Source organism: Triticum aestivum, chromosome 5A (assembly GCF_018294505.1).
Source record: "Triticum aestivum cultivar Chinese Spring chromosome 5A, IWGSC CS RefSeq v2.1, whole genome shotgun sequence".
NCBI classification, from domain to species: domain Eukaryota; kingdom Viridiplantae; phylum Streptophyta; class Magnoliopsida; order Poales; family Poaceae; genus Triticum; species Triticum aestivum.
In genome coordinates this window covers 186,170,775-186,188,368 of record NC_057806.1, presented here as the reverse complement: position 1 = coordinate 186,188,368, position 17,594 = coordinate 186,170,775, and positions in this window count along the sequence as shown.

The following is a 17,594-nucleotide window of genomic DNA, read 5'->3' as shown; positions in this document are numbered from 1 at the left end:
TGCATGTGCGCCAGCGCTTCTGCTGGCATGGGCGGTGGCGAAAGCCGTGTGGACCGCGACGCACTCCGACTTCTAACCAGGTTAGAAGGAGCTCTGTCATGGTCTCGCGTTCGCACACCGCTTTCGTCGGCCTCGTGTGTCCTGAGTGGTGCACAGGTGTTGTAGGGTGGAACCCTAGGTGGAGATCTTTCACGAATTGGAGGGGAATCCCCAAGAACAAGAACACAAGGGGAAAACAAGAGGAACACTCAAGAACAAGTCCAATCACACATGCACTAGACCAACAGACACACAAGATCCACAAGGTACATGAGCCATCAAAGGGAAACAAGATACATGGTAGAGTTCATCCCAAATCCTATGAAGGAGATGAGGGCTTGATGATCTAGATATATCCTTCCCACATGGGGGTCTTGAATCCCTAGGGATCTTCTCCAATGGAGGTCTTATACTCCAATGGAGTCTTCTCTCTCAAGAGGAATCCCACAAGGGAAGATACATGAGCTAAGCTCTAATGTTTAGATCTATTATTTTAGTCTAAATGGAGGAGGAAGGGGAGTATATATAGGTCCAAGGGATGAAGGGGTAAGTAGGGACGAGATGGGGATACAAGGGCCAAGCCCAACAGCCACACACAGGGGGCCCCGTGTGCACGGGGTAAGTGGAGCCTGTGCGCAGGGGGTATACAGAGACCTGACCGATGAGCCCGTCCGCACGGGGTCCGTGGGGCCCGTGGACACAGGGGTCCCGTGGGCACGGTACACGCCCGTGCACACGGGGTCTTCAGAACTGCCAGCCTGGGAGGCACGTGGGCACGAGGTCAGAGGGGCTCGTGCGCACGGGGTCGCCTGGGAGTTGCTGCCTTCTTCTTGGCGCTTCCTTCTCCTCTTCCAGGCTTCCCTCTTGGATGGTGTAGATATTCTCTTCTTCTTGGACTCCTCCTCGATGAATGTGTAGCTCCGCACACACCTATGTATGCACACGAGAGAGGGGTCAAGTAGTATGCCATCCTCGAAAGGTACAAGTGGACACGTGTAAAGGAGATGATTCACCTTTGTATGTATGAAGTAGATGTCGCACGTGTCACTTGCCGAACGAACTCCTGACATGGTGATGTCCATAGGATGCTCTGCATCATCCCCTCCCCCTTTGGAAAGATCCGACCTCGGATCGAAATCCAAATCACCATGGGAATGAGATGGTGTCGCCGTATAGGAGTTGACGACTACCAAGCATGCATCATCTTGGAGCTTGAAATGGGCACTCTCCAATGTCGCACCATCTTGTAATTCCTTCAAAAGGAGCAAAGATAACAAGCACTTGGAAAAACGAATGTGGTCGGCATTAAAGCAAAACCGAGCATTCAAGAGGTGAGTCACCAAACAAGTGTCGTCGTCATGCAAAGCATATGGTGTGACAAAGGATTGTGACATGGCATGTAAGCATATCAATCGAGCACAAGCAAAGATATCATGGGGACAAGCATGCAATTGTGAGGAAGTGATGCAAATATGTGTGTCAAGAGAATAAGCATCTACCCCATGGTCATAGCAAGCATGCATAAAACACTCAACAAACAGTCTATGGTATGCATAGGAATCATTCACAACACCAAATATTATTAGATGTCTAAACACATGGGGCAAGTGCAAGACAATCCAAGCATAATGTGCATATGGTGTAGTGAAGATATCATGGCACTCAACACAAAGGAAAGAGCAATTTTTCTATATGTGTGAGGCAATCAAGTCAATCATGTGCAAAGCATGGAAATGGATGTCATCAACCATAAGAAACAAGCAAGTATGAATCATCGGTGATGCAACATAAGTAAACATATCAATCATGTCATGCAAACTAGTGGAGCAAAGATGCAACACACTAGAGGAAATCATGGCAATCATGTCATGTGCGAAAATAATAGGCATAGGGAATGCACATGACATATCGCAAGAACGAACACAAAGCAAGATCATAGTATCATCATAGGCATGGGGCACAAAGCAAACATGGTAATAACAAGTGATATCTCCACAAAGCTTGCAAATACACATACATGTACTAGAATCAATCATCATGTGTAATGCAAAGCATGGGTCACAAATGCATGGCAAAGGTATAGGAATGATAATATCATGCAAAGTGAACATGGCAATATGGGCATAAAGTGAGAAGTGGTATATAACCCATAACCATGTGAGGGCCATGTAGAATAGATGTGTGAAGTCTTTGCGCGAAGGGAGTGGTGGTAAGGACAATCCACGGGATCCCAAGTCATCATTGCTCTCTAGAGCTCGTTTCATCAACTCATGGGATTGTGAGGTTGACGAGTGTTCATGGGCACCTACACAAAAGAGACACAAATGAAAGAAATTGTGTGTGTGGTAAATGTACACATCATCCATCATGATGTGTATGTGCACGTGAGAGTTAGCACAAGATAAGCATTGCTCGAAGAAATGTGATGCATGGTATATAAACATGTCATCCATCATGAAAGAATAGTTGTTATGTATAACACGATGGGGACACAAATTGAGCAAACAAGTATATGGCACATCAATAGCATGGTTATTAATGGGGATCATATGGTGCACACAATCATGGGAATCATGCCAAGTATAGGATGTAGAAAAATCTCCTAATGGGTATGAGTAAACTATAGGGGTCTCCTGATGAGCAATAGCGAAAGCAAAATATGCAAAAAACGGACAACATCCAAAACAATGCATATCCGAAGCTAGGTGGTCATGGCATGGCATATGAGATAAATTATGCAAAGGAAGCATATCAATATCATCACAAGAAAAACAAATGCCAATAACCATGGGCTTGTCATCTATGCCATAGGTGCAAATTGGGTTTATTTTAATGGCATATGCATAGTCACTATGATGAGATTGCAAATATGACATATGATGGATCTCATGCATAGCATATGACAAGTCAAGCGGATTGTCAAACATGATGTGACCGAGAGAATTATCATAAGAAATCCTATGTAACATGGCACCACAACTACTAGACTCCTCATGGCAATCATCAAACTCATCATAAATGGGTAAATCATCGCATGGGGAAATCATACTAGCACGAAGCATGGTAATGGGTGGATCAACATCATGCAAGCAATCAATATCAAGAACGTCCACTAGTGGCACAAGAGCATCACCTTCACCTATGTTACCTTTCTCATTCCACTCATGTGGTGTAGGTGAGGTGGAAAAGACCAAATGGTGGTCATCATCTTCATCTTGATGGGACCATGTGGGGGGTGCATCATATTCCACCATGGCCATCGTCTTGTCCAAAAGAAGGACGAAGTCATCATGTATCGGCGCGTCATCATATATGGGACCTAGCACCAAATGAGAAGACACAATAGAGGTAGAGGTCAAGTCGTTAGAGTTGAAAGTGGCCTCACATGACCTATCAACTATCTCACTCTCTCTATGTGGTGGTTCACTCACTCCCTCAAGATAAATGCACTCAAACTCACATATGGTGGAGTCACTCATCTCACTCAAGTGGTGGGGGTTGTGGCTCTCCTCACATGGGATTTGTGGCAACTCGTCATATATGGGGCTAGTGGTGAAGTCACTCTCACTCTCAATATGGTGGCACAAGTCACTCCAGTCATCATATGTCGCCGTGTGATGTCTACTACACAACCTTCTTGTAGATGTTGTTGGGCCTCCAAGTGCAGAGGTTTGTAGGACAGTAGCAAATTTCCCTCAAGTGGATGACCTAAAGTTTATCAATCCGTAGGAGGCGTAGGATGAAGATGGTCTCTCTCAAGCAACCCTGCAACCAAATAACAAAGAGTCTCTTGTGTCCCCAACACACCCAATACAATGGTAAATTGTATCGGTGCACTAGTTCGGCGAAGAGATGGTGATACAAGTGGTATATGGATGGTAGATAAAGGTTTTTGTAATCTGATAATATAAAAACAGCAAGGTAACTAATGATAAAAGTGAGCACAAACGGTATTTCAATGCGTTGAAACAAGGCCTAGGGTTCATACTTTCACTAGTGCAAGTTCTCTCAACAATAATAACATAATTGGATCACATAACTATCCCTCCACATGCAACAAAGAGTCACTCCAAAGTCACTAATAGCGAAGAACAAATGAAGAGATTATGGTAGGGTACGAAACCACCTCAAAGTTATTCTTTCTGATCGATCTATTCAAGAGTCCATAGTAAAATAACATGAAGCTATTCTTTCCGTTCAATCTATCCTAGAGTTCATACTAGAATAACACCATAAGACACAAATCAATCAAAACCCTAATGTCACCTAGATACTCCAATGTCACCTCAAGTACCTGCGGGTATGATTATACGATATGCATCACACAATCTCAGATTCATGTATTCAAACCAACACAAATTACTTCAAAGAGTGCCCCAAAGTTTCTACCAGAGAGTCAAGACGAAAACATGTGCCAACCCCTATGCATAGGTTCATGGACGGAACCCGCAAGTTGATCACCAAAACATACATCAAGTGAATCAATAGAATAACCCATTGTCACCACGGTTATCCCACGCAAGACATACATCAAGTGTTCTCAAATCCTTAAAGACTCAATCCGATAAGATAACTTCAAATGGAAAACTAAATCCATTACAAGAGAGTAGTGGGGGAGAAACATCATAAGATCCAACTATAATAGCAAAGCTCACGATACATCAAGATGTACCACCTCAAGAACACGAGAGAGAGAGAGAGAGATCAAACACATAGCTACTGGTACATACCCTCAGCCCCGAGGGAGAACTACTCCCTCCTCGTCATGGAGAGCACCGGGATGATGAAGATGGCCACTGATGAGGGATTCCCCCTTCGGCAGGGTGCCGGAACGGGTCTAGATTGGTTTTCGGTTGGTACGGAGGCTTCTGGCGGCAGAACTCCCGATCTATTCTGCTCTCCGAAGTTTTTAGGGTATATGGGTATACTTGGGAGGAAGAAGTACGTCGGTAGACCTCCGGGCTGTCCACGAGGCACGGGGCGCGCCCAGGGGGGTGGGCGTGCCCCCCACCCTCGTGGGCAGACTGGGACTCTCCTGGTCCATCTCCGATACTCCGTGGGCTTCTTCTGGTCCAAAAATAAGTTCCGTGAAGTTTCAGGCCAATTGGACTCCGTTTGATTTTCCTTTTCTGCGATACTCTAAAACAAGGAAAAAACAGAAACTGGCACTGGCTCTAGGTTAATAGGTTAGTCCCAAAATCATATAAAGTAGCATATAAATGCATATAAAACATCCAAGGTTGATAATATAATAGCATGGAACAATAAAAAATTATAGATACCATGGAGACGTATCAACATCCCCAAGCTTAATTCCTGCTCGTCCTCGAGTAGGTAAATGATAAAAACAGAATTTTTGATGTGGAATGCTACCTAACATATTTATCCATGTAATTCTTTATTGTGGCAAGAATATTCAGATCCATAAGATTCAAGGGAAAAGTTTAATATTGACATAAAAATAATAATACTTCAAGCATACTAACAAAGCAATTATGTCTTCTCAAATAACCTGGCCAAAGAAAGTTATCCCTACAAAATCATATAGTCTGGCTATGCTCCATCTTCACCACACAAAATATTTAAATCATGCACAACCCCGATGACAAGCCAAGCAATTGTTTCATACTTTTGATGTTCTCAAACTTTTTCAATCTTCACGCAATACAGGAGTGTGAGCCATGGATATAGCACTATAGGTGGAATAGAATGGTGGTTGTGGAGAAGACAAAAAGGGGAAGACCTAGGGCTATAAGTGAATGAGTATCAACGGGCTATGGAGTGAATGAGTATCAACAGGCTATGGAGATGCCCATCAATAGATATCAATGTGAGTGAGTAGGGATTGCCATGCGACGGATGCACTAGAGCTATAAGTGAATGAATGCTCAAAAACAAACTAAGTGGGTGTGCATCCAACTCGCTTGCTCACGAAGACCTAGGGCATTTTAAGGAAGCCCATCATTGGAATATACAAGCCAAGTTCTATAATGAAAAATTCCCACTATTATATGAAAGTGACAACATAGGAGACTCTCTTTTTCTCTCATTTTTTTATTTGGGCCTTTTATCTTTTTTATGGCCTCTTTTATTTATTTATTTGGGCCTTTTATCTTTTTAAGGTCTTTTAATTATTTAGTCGGGAGTATCATCCCGACTTGTGGGGAATCATAGTCTCCATCATCCTTTCCTCACTAGGACAATGCTCTAATAATGATGATCATCACACTTTTATTTACTTACAACTCAAGAATTACAACTCAATACTTAGAACAAGATATGACTCTATATGAATGCCTCCGATGGTGTACCAGGTTGTCCAATGACTCATAAGTGACATGTATGAAAGAATTATGAACGGTGGCTTTGCCACCAATACAATGTCAACTACATGATCATGCAAAGCAATACGACAATGAGGGAGCATGTCATAATAACAGAACGGTGGAAAGTTGCATGGCAATATATCTCGGAATGGCTATGGAAATGCCATAATAGGTAGGTATGGTGGCTGTTTTGAGGAACGTATATGTTGGGTTTATGGTACCGGCGAAAGTTGCGCGATACTAGAGAGGCTAGCAATGGTGGAAGGGTGAGAGTGAGTGTAATCCATGGACTCAACATTAGTCATAAAGAACTCACATACTTATTGCAAAAATCTATTAGTTATCGAAACAAAGTACTACGCGCATGCTCCTAGGGGGATAGATTGGTAGGAAAAGACCATCGCTTGTCCTCGACCGCCACTCATAAGGAAGGCAATCAATAAATAAATCATGCTCCGACTTCATCACATAACGGTTCACCATACGTGCATGCTACGGGAATCACAAACTTTAACACAAGTATTTCTCAAATTCACAACTACTCACTATCAATATCACCATCTTTATATCTCAAAACAATCATCAAGTATCAAACTTCTCATAGTATTCAATGCACTTTATATGAAAGTTTTTATTATATCCCTCTTGGGTGCCTATCATATTAGGACTAGTTTCATAACCAAAGCAAACTACCATGATGTTTAAGAGTCTCAAAATAATATAAGTGAAGCATGAGAGTTCGTCTATTTCTTCAAAATAAAACCACCGCCGTGCCCTAAAAGGATATAAGTGAAGCACTAGAGCAAATGACAAACTACTCCGAAAGATATAAGTGATGATTAATGAGTAGTCGAATAATTATGCAAGTATGTGAAGACTCTCTAACATTTAATAATTTCAGATCTTGGTACATTATTCAAACAGCAAGCAAAACAAATTAAAATGACGCTCCAAGCAAAACACATATCATGTGGCGAATAAAAATATAGCTCCAAGTAAAGTTACCGATGAATGAAGACGAAAGAGGGGATGTCATCTGGGGCATCCCCAAGCTTAGGCTATTGGTTTTCCTTGAATATTAACTTGGGGTGCCTTGGGAATCCCCAAGATTAGGCTCTTTCCACTCCTTATTCCATAGTCCATCAAAACTTAACCCAAAACTTGAAAACTTCACACCACAAAACTCAACAGAAAACTCGTAAGCTCCGTTAGTATAAGAAAATAAATCACCACTTAAGTACTTTTGTGAACTCATTCTAAATTAATATTGGTGTAATATATACTGTATTCCAACTTCTCTATGGTTCATACCCTCCGATACTACTCATAGATTCATCAAAATAAGCAAACAACACATAGAAAACAGAATCTGTCAAAAACAGAACAGTCTGTAGTAATCTAGATAAAACGTATACTTATGAACTCATAAAATTCTCAAATAAATTTATGTACGTGAGGAATTTATCTATTAATCATCTTCAAAATAAATTAACTAAATATCACTCTCCAATAAAAAATGGCAGCAAATTTCGTGAGCGCTAAAGTTTCTGTTTTTACAGCATGATCGCAAAGACTTTCCCCAAGTCTTCCCAAAGGTTCTACTTGGCACAAACACTAATTCAGGCATAAAATTAAATCTAAACAGAGGCTAGATGAATTATTTATTACTCAACAGGAACAAAAAGCAAGGAACAAAAATAAAATTGGTTGCCTCCCAACAAGCGCTAACGTTTAACGCCCCTAGCTAGGCATGATGATTTCAACGATGCTCACATAAAAGATATGAATTGTAACATAAAGAGAGCATCATGAAGAATATGACTAGCACATTTAAGTGTAACCCACTTCCTATGCATAGGGATTTTGTGAGCAAACAACTTATGGTAACAATAATCAACTAGCATAGGAAGGCAAAAAAAGGATAACTTCAAAACCTTAAGCACATAGAGAGGAAACTTGGTATTATTGTAATTCCTACAAGCATATATATTCCTCCCTCATAATAATTTTCAGTAGCATCATGAATGAATTCAACAATATAACTATCACATAAAGCACTACTTTCATGATGCACAAGCATAGAATTTTTACTACTCTCCACATAAGCAAATTTCTCCTCATGAATAATAGTGGGAGAAAACTCAACAAAATAATTACCATGTGAGGCATAATCCAATTGAAAACTAAAATCATGATGACAAGTTTCATGGTTATCATTATTATTAATAGCATACAAGTCATCACAATAATCATCATACATAGCAACTTTGTTCTCATAATCAATTGGAACCTCTTCCAAAATAGTGGATTCATCACAAAATAAAGTCATGACCTCTCCAAATCCACTTTCATCAATATAATCATCATAAATAGGAGGCATGCTTTCATCAGAATAAATTTTCTCATCAAAACTTGGGGGACAAAAAATATCATCTTCATCAAACATAGCTTCCCTAAGCTTGTGGCTTTGCATATCATTAGCATCATGGATATTCAAGGAATTCATACTAACAACATTGCAATCATGCTCATCATTCGAATATTTAGTGCCAAACATTTTAATGCATTCCTCTTCTAACACTTTGGCACAATTTTCCTTTCCATCATACACACGAAAGATATTAAAAAGATGAAGCGTATGAGGCAAACTCAATTCCATATTTTTTTCTAGTTTTCTTTTATAAACTAAACTAGTGCTGAAACAAGAAACAAAAAGATTCGATTGCAAGATCTAAAGATATACCTTCAAGCACTCACCTCCCCGGCAACGGCGCCAGAAAAGAGCTTGATGTCTACTACACAACCTTCTTCTTGTAGTCCAAGTGCATTGGTTTGTAGGACAGTAGCAAATTTCCCTCAAGTGGATGACCTAAGGTTTATCAATCCGTAGGAGGCGTAGGATGAAGATGGTCTCTCTCAAGCAACCCTACAACCAAATAACAAAGAGTCTCTTATATCACCAACACACCCAATACAATGGTAAATTGTATAGGTGCACTAGTTCGGCGAAGAGATGGTGATACAAGTTTTATATGTATGGTAGATAAAGGTTTTTGTAATCTGAAAATATAAAAACAGCAAGGTAACTAATGATAAAAGTGAGCACAAACGGTATTGCAATGCGTTGAAACAAGGCCTAGGGTTCATACTTTCACTAGTTCAAGTTCTCTCAACAATAATAACATAATTGGATCACATAAATATCCCTCAACATGCAACAAAGAGTCACTCCAAAGTCACTAATAGCCAAGATAAAACAAAGAGATTATGGTAGGGTACGAAACCACCTCAAAGTTATTCTTTCTGATCGATCTATTCAAGATTCCGTAGTAAAATAACATGAAGCTATTCTTTCCGTTCAATCTATCCTAGAGTTCATACTAGAATAACACCTTAAGACACAAATCAATCAAAACCCTAATGTCACCTAGATACTCCAATGTCACCTCAAGTATCCGCGGGTATGATTATACGATATGCATCACACAATCTCAGATTCATCTATTCAAACCAACACAAAGTACTTCAAAGAGTACCCCAAAGTTTCTACCGGAGAGTCAAGAAGAAAATGTGTGCCAACCCCTATGCATAGGTTCATGGGCGGAACCCGCAAGTTGATCACCAAAACATACATCAAGTGAATCAATACCCCATTGTCACCACGGTTATCCCACGCAAGACATACATCAAGTGTTCTCAAATCCTTAAAGACTCAATCTGATAAGATAACTTCAAAGGTAAAACTCAATCCATTACAAGAGAGTAGTTGGGGAGAAACATCATAAGATCCGACTATAATAGCAAAGCTCGCGATACATCAAGATCGTACCACCTCAAGAACACGAGAGAGAGAGAGAGATCAAACACATAGCTACTGGTACATACCCTCAGCCCCGTGGGAGAACTACTCCATCCTCGTCATGGAGAGCACCGGGATGATGAAGATGGCCACCGAAGAGGGATTCCCCCTCCGACAGGGTGCCGGAACAGGTCTAGATTGGTTTTCGGTGGCTACGGAGGCTTCTAGCAGCGGAACTCCTGATCTATTCTGCTCTCCGAACTTTTTAGGGTATATGGGTATATATGGGAGGAAGAAGTACGTCGGTGGACCTTTGGGCTGTCCACGAGGCAGGGGACGCGCCCCCACCCTTGTGGGCAGCCCGGGACTCTCCTGGTCCATCTCTGATACTCCATGGGCTTCTTCTGGTCCAAAAATAAGTTCCGTGAAGTTTCAGGTCAATTGGACTCCGTTTGATTTTCCTTTTCTGCGATACTCTAAAACAAGGAAAAAACAGAAACTGGCACTGGCACTAGGCTCTAGGTTAATAGGTTAGTACCAAAAATCATATAAAATAGCATATAAATGCATATAAAACATCCAAGGTTGATAATATAATAGCATGGAACAATAAAAAATTATAGATACGTTGGAGATGTATCACCGTGGTCGAAGGGAAAATCCCATGCTCAACCGTCTCGTAGTCGTCACCGTGGATGAAGGCCAAAGATGGCACATCATCACTCTCGTCGTGGATGAAGGCCGAAGATGGCACATCATCACTCTTGCCATCTTGTAGCGTGATCGGTGCGAAGTGAGCTCGGGGTCGAGTAGAGTTGGCCTTCATGAGTTCTTGCTCCGCCTTGAGAGCACCAATGTAGTTGTCATCGATGGACTTGTAGTTCTCGAGGAAGATAGTCTTGGAGATGTCATTGTTCAATCCCATCATGAAGTAGAACTCCATCCAAATGGGGTCGTCCACGCCTGCACGTCGCAAGGCTTCCTTCATATTCTTTTAGTACTCCTCGAGGGACTTGGATCCTTGTATGGTGTTCTCCAATTGGCGTTGAAGATGTTCCGTGTATGTGGAAGGCACAAATTCTCGCCGCATCGTTTTCTTCATCGTGGGCCACGTCATGGTGAATCTTGTTGAAGATCTATGAAGCCACCATGTCGATGCATAGTCATGGAAGGTACTTGTGGCGCACTTCACTTGATCGTTGAAGGGTGCTTGATGTAGCTTGAGGTAGTCGTCCATCTTGCACTCCCACTTGAGGTATTCATCGGGGTTAATAGTCCCAAAGAATGGAATCTCCTCGGTGATGTCGACGTCGTAGTAGCTCGAGGGAGTAGTGGACTTGAGCTCGTGGAGTAGGCGAAGATGCCGTACGTCCGAAGGCGAAGATGCCTTGAAGTCACTTGGCGAAGATGCCAAAGGTGTTGAAGAAGCCGTAGTCTTGAGGTCGCATTCGTGGCTCTGTGTAGCCCGTGCGCACGGGGTTGTCGGAGGCCATGTGCACGGGGTCCCGTGTGCATGGGGGTCGAAGGCCCGTGTGCACGGGGTTGGTAGAGCAGCCAACGCGTGTCCTGAAGCTCGTTCTTCATGGTCATGTCGATGTAGATGCTTGTGTGTACTTGCCGGAGGTGGTAGCTCGGGAGTCTTTGCACTTGAGCATCTTCTCGAAGATGAGGAAGACCGCTTGCGGTTCATGATGAGGGCCTTTAGCTCCTCCATTTGCTTGTCCATCTTGGCTTTGATGAAGTTCTTCATAGCATCAAACTCGTCGTCGTGGTTCTAGACTCGAGATGATGTGCTTTTCCTATCCATCACAAGACTCGAGCAAAGGTGAGTAGGAAATGAGATAAACAATACCAAGCTACCTTTTCCCAACATTGAGGATGTATCTCGTATCACTCAATGTGAGATGAAAGAATAGTGGAATTGGTACCGGACTTGTTCACTCACACCTACAAAGTAAAGCTTATCGAGTGGCTTGGTTAGGACAAGTGGCACAAATTTCATGCAAATTGAAGTCGAAGATATTGTAAATGTTGAAATAAATCCAAAGGACTCAAAATGCAAAGCAAGTGATCACAAATATAGAGGAGGGCAATAAAGAAACACACACGGTGGGATAATGGGACTTGTGCAACTATAGGGATAAGAAATATAAAATTGTCTAACGAAGACTAAGCTCCTGTTGCACAAACACTAGGAGAGCACTAGCTTGATTGCACAATTGGGAACGATTCACAACTTGGCTCCAACCTATATGTATGCAAGCTAAATGTTTCATATTCCATGTATCCTCATGCACAAGTATCTCTTTTCATCCTCAACTCTTTGCTTATAAGCTTATGATCATCCTTTTCTTGCTTAAAAACTTCTTCTTTTTTGACTTTTTTTCCTCTTCTCTTCCTCTCCACTTTTCTTATTGAGCCTCAACCACACATATGAGATAGGTATCACAAGATATGCACGGGAGCAAGCAATTGCACAATATGATATATCTAATGATGCAACAATATGATATCGTATCACTATGGTGCACAAATTTTTGCGAAGCACGGCAATACTCGGATAGCTAGTCTCAATAGGTATGAAGGTATTCGCAAAGATGGTGGGGCTATCAAGATGTAATGGCAAGGAAGGAAAAGTATATGACGGAATGGATACCTTCGTCACACTTAACCTTTCACGAAGTCAGGGGTAACCGGCCTTGCTTCCGGTTGAAGATGGTCTCAAAGGATGGATGGTCGTCGTCGATGTGGAAGCTCGTGGTGGATGTAGTCGATGGACCGATACAAGTAACCGGTGGTGGATGAAGATGTAACCATCCCTAAGTAGCCTAAACACCTTAGGAGACTCAAATCACAACTCAAACAACCACAACTGCCAAAAGAACCAAAAAGGGTTAGGTTGCGGAAGTTTTATGCGGTGGTGCGGAAGTTATGGTGGATGGTCTAAGCAAAAGATGCAAAAATGGACAAAATTTGATGGAGTCAAATGGTGGTACAACCAATATGAGCAGCTCGGGCACGCCGCTATCTTTTCAACAAGCCAAAGAACACCCAATCGGAGTTCGGGAGTGGAAGTTATGACCAAAAACATAAAGTGGACGCAGTTGATTCTGGGAGGGCCGTGCGCACGGGGTCCAAGGCCCGTGGACATGGGGTCCCGTGCGCACGGTACACGTACCGAGGGCACGGGGTCACCTGGGACTACGCGGGGGCCCATGGGCACGGGGCTGGGAGCCCGTGGGCACGGGGTAGGCGGAAATTTCACAATTTTCTTGTCAAATTCGAAGGGGGAAAGAAAAAATTGGGGGATGGGGACGCAATAGGAGTTAGATCTACTTGCTATACATCAGATCCATAGATCAAAATCAACAAAAACACACAAGAACTTCAAATCACAAAAAAAATTGGTATGGCTCTTTTTGTGGGAAATTTTCGAAATTGGGCAAGAACAAGCAAAATTAGGCTAGAAAACTATGAAGGGGGCTCCAATTTCGTGAGTAACCATGGCTCTGCTACCAAGATGTTGTAGGGTGGAACCCTAAGTGGAGATCTTTCACGAATTGGAGGGGGAATCCCCAAGAACAAGAAGAACACAAGGGGGAAAACAAGAGGAACACTCAAGAACAAGTCCAATCACACATCCACTAGACCAACAAACACACAAGATCCACAAGGTACATGAACAATCAAAGGGAAACAAGATACATGGTAGAGTTCATCCAAAATCCTATGAAGGAGATGAGGACTTGATGATCTAGATAGATCCTTCCCACATGGGGGTCTTGAATCCCTAGGGATCTTCTCCAATGGAGTCTTCTCTTTCAAGAGGAATCCCACAAGGGAAGATACATGAGCTAAGCTCCAATGTTTAGATCTATTCTTAGCTTAGTCTAAATGGAGGAGGAAGGGGAGTATATGTAGGTCCAAGGGATGAAGGGGTAAGTAGGGACGAGATGGGGATACAAGGGCCAAGCCCAACAGCCACGCATAGGGGGCCCCGTGTGCACGGGGTAAGTGGAGCCCGTTCGCAAGGGGTATCCGGAGACCTGACGCATGAGCCCGTGCGCACAGGGTCCGTGGGGCCCGTGGGCACGGTACACGCCCGTGCGCACGGGGTCTTCAGGACCGCCAGCCTGGGAGGCCCGTGGGCACAGGGTTGGAGGGGCCCGTGCGCACAGGGTCGCCTGGGAGCTGCTGCCTTCTTCTTGGCGCTTCCTTCTCCTCTTCCAGGATTCCCTCTTGGATGGTGTAGATGTTCTCCTCTTCTTGGACTCCTCCTCGATGAATGTGTAGCTCCGCACACACCTATGTATGCACACGAGAGAGGGGTCAAGTAGTATACCATCCTCGAAAGGTACAAGTGGACACGTGTAAAGGAGATGATTCACCTTTGTATGTATGAAGTAGATGTTGCACGTGTCACTTGCCAAACGAACTCTTGACGTGGTGATGTCCATAGGATGATCCGCATCAACAAGGCTCTTCCTACGGAGGTGCACGGGAGCTCCGGCGTCGCGGTATTGCTCATCACGTGCCACCTGGGAAGGCCACGGTGCAGGTGCCGGCTGGGGCGCCGTAGAGGTTGCCGCGCTGCCCGTGGGCAGCACAGCACCGCCCTTGGACCCAGCGGCGCGCGGCTCATCATCTCGGATCCGAAGGACGCCGCTTTCCTGGCTCCGATTGCCAGAATGTCGTTGATGCTCGCGGGCCACGTCTTCGGCACCATCCGTGGCCACCCGGTCACCTGCTCATGCTGGCACGGATGGGCCGGCTCCGGATGACCCGATCGCTATGATCCTCTTCTTCTTGGGGGCCATGGTGATGAGGAAGTCGATGCGCTAACTTCCAAACCGGATTTTCCCAGCTCGCCCTCCCCTACCTGGCGTGCCAAAGATGTCGGTGAGAATGACACCTATGGGATCACGGGGAATCCCTTCTACGTTTGCCGGGCGCGGGGCTGTGGAAAGAGCGGGTTTAGAAGATCAACACGGGGGAGTTTATCCAGGTTCGGGCCGCAAGTGATGCGTAATACCCTACTCCTGCTGCTTTTTGTTTATATGGTGTTCTTGGACTAGCTACAATGCGTGCAGGGTCCAAAAAGTCCGAATCCTCTCACCGTACGCCGCAGGCCTCCTTTTATAGTAAAAGGGGCTGCCACACAGGCACACGGGAGGTGGAAAGTTGTACAGTTTTCGAGTTTATCGACTAAAATTACAGGACAAACGCATTAAATGCGCTACTTAGGTGTCCTCTTGCTTTATCGGGGATGGCAACGAAGCCCGGCCCGTCTGTCGCCACTTCGCCTTGTTCCGACACGCGTCTAGGTCAACGAGGCATGCGGCTCCATGTAAGATGGCAGACTACTGAGCTAGTGTGGTGGCAGGGTCTTCACGAAGATCTGCATGCCACCACGTAGGTGCTTGACTAGTTGGCTTAGGAGCCACGTACTGCCACACGGGTACTTGCTTAGTTGGTGGGTCGGCCGCTGAGCTGGGGTGGCGACGGTTCGACAAGGCCTTGCCGCAGTCTTGCTGATCTTCCCGACTAGGGTATTGCCGGGGCCTTGTCAGCGCCCTTGGCAAGAGTCTTGTCAGGGCCTCGTGGGCGCCCTCGGCAAGAGTCTTGCCGGGGCCTCGTGGGTATCTTTGGCAGGAGCCTTGTCGGGGCCTCATGGGCATCCTCGGCAGGGAGCCTTGATGTTGTCTTGTTTCTTGATTCCTATCTAGGCCTCGTAGGCCCTTTTTCTTCACAAAGGTCTGGATGCCACCATGGAGGCACCTCCCGAGCCTTGGTTCCGATGTGGTTGATGGCGTCGGGACTCTTAGACTCGAGGATGGCGGCCTTGTTAGTGTGGGGCAAGTTACCCTGGCAAGACTCTTGCCGGGGCTATGCAAGCTTCCCTAGCAAAGCTCTTTCCGGGGAAATCCCACCTTGTCCCTCTGCTTCTCGCGCCTTCTCGCGCCTTCAAGGAATTCATACTAATAACATTGCAATCATGCTCATCATTCAAATATTTAGTGCCAAACATTTTAATGCATTCCTCTTCTAACACTTTGGCACAATTTTCCTTTCCATCATACTCATGAAAGATATTAAAAAGATGAAGCGTATGAGGCAAACTCAATTCCACATTTTTTGTAGTTTTCTTTTATAAACTAAACTAGTGCTAAAACAACAAACAAAAAGATTCGATTGCAAGATCTAAAGATATACCTTCAAGCACTCACCTCCCCGGCAACGGCGCCAGAAAAGAGCTTGATGTCTACTACACAACCTTCTTATTGTAGACGTTGTTGGGCCTCCAAGTGTAGAGGTTTGTAGGACAGTAGCAAATTTCCCTCAAGTGGATGACCTAAGGTTTATCAATCCGTAGGAGGCGTAGGATGAAGATGGTCTCTCTCAAGCAACCCTGCAACCAAATAACAAAGAGTCTCTTGTGTCCCCAACACACCCAATACAGTGGTAAATTGTATCGGTGCACTAGTTCGTCGAAGAGATGGTGATACAAGTGGTATATGGATGGTATATAAAGGTTTTCGTAATCTGATAATATAAAAACAGCAAGGTAACTAATGATAAAAGTGAGCACAAATGGTATTGCAATGCGTTGAAACAAGGCCTAGGGTTCATACTTTCACTAGTGCAAGTTCTCTCAACAATAATAACATAATTGGATCACATAACAATCCCTCAACATGCAACAAAGAGTCACTCCAAAGTCACTAATAGCGAAGAACAAACGAAGAGATTATGGTAGGGGACGAAACCACCTCAAAGTTATTCTTTCTGATCGATCTATTCAAGAGTCTGTAGTAAAATAACATGAAGCTATTCTTTCCGTTCAATCTATCCTAGAGTTCGTAATAGAATAACACCTTAAGACACAAATCAATCAAAACCCTAATGTCACCTAGATACTCCAATGTCACCTCAAGTATCCGTGGGTATGATTATACGATATGCATCACACAATCACAGATTCATCTATTCAAACCAACACAAAGTACTTCAAAGAGTGCCACAAAGTTTCTACCGGAGAGTCAAGACGAAAATGTGTGCCAACCCCTATGCATAGGTTCATGGGCGGAACCCGCAAGTTGATCACCAAAACATACATCAAGTGAATCAATAGAATAACCCATTGTCACCACGGTTGTCCCACGCAAGACATATATCAAGTGTTCTCAAATCCTTAAAGACTCAATCCGATAAGACAACTTCAAAGGAAAAACTAAATCCATTACAAGAGAGTAGAGGGGGAGAAACATCATAAGATCCAACTATAATAGCAAAGCTGGCGGTACATCAAGATCATACCACCTCAAGAACACGAGAGAGAGAGAGAGAGAGAGAGAGAGAGAGAGATCAAACACATAGCTACTGGTACATACGCTCAGCCCCGAGGGAGAACTACTCCCTCCTCGTCATCG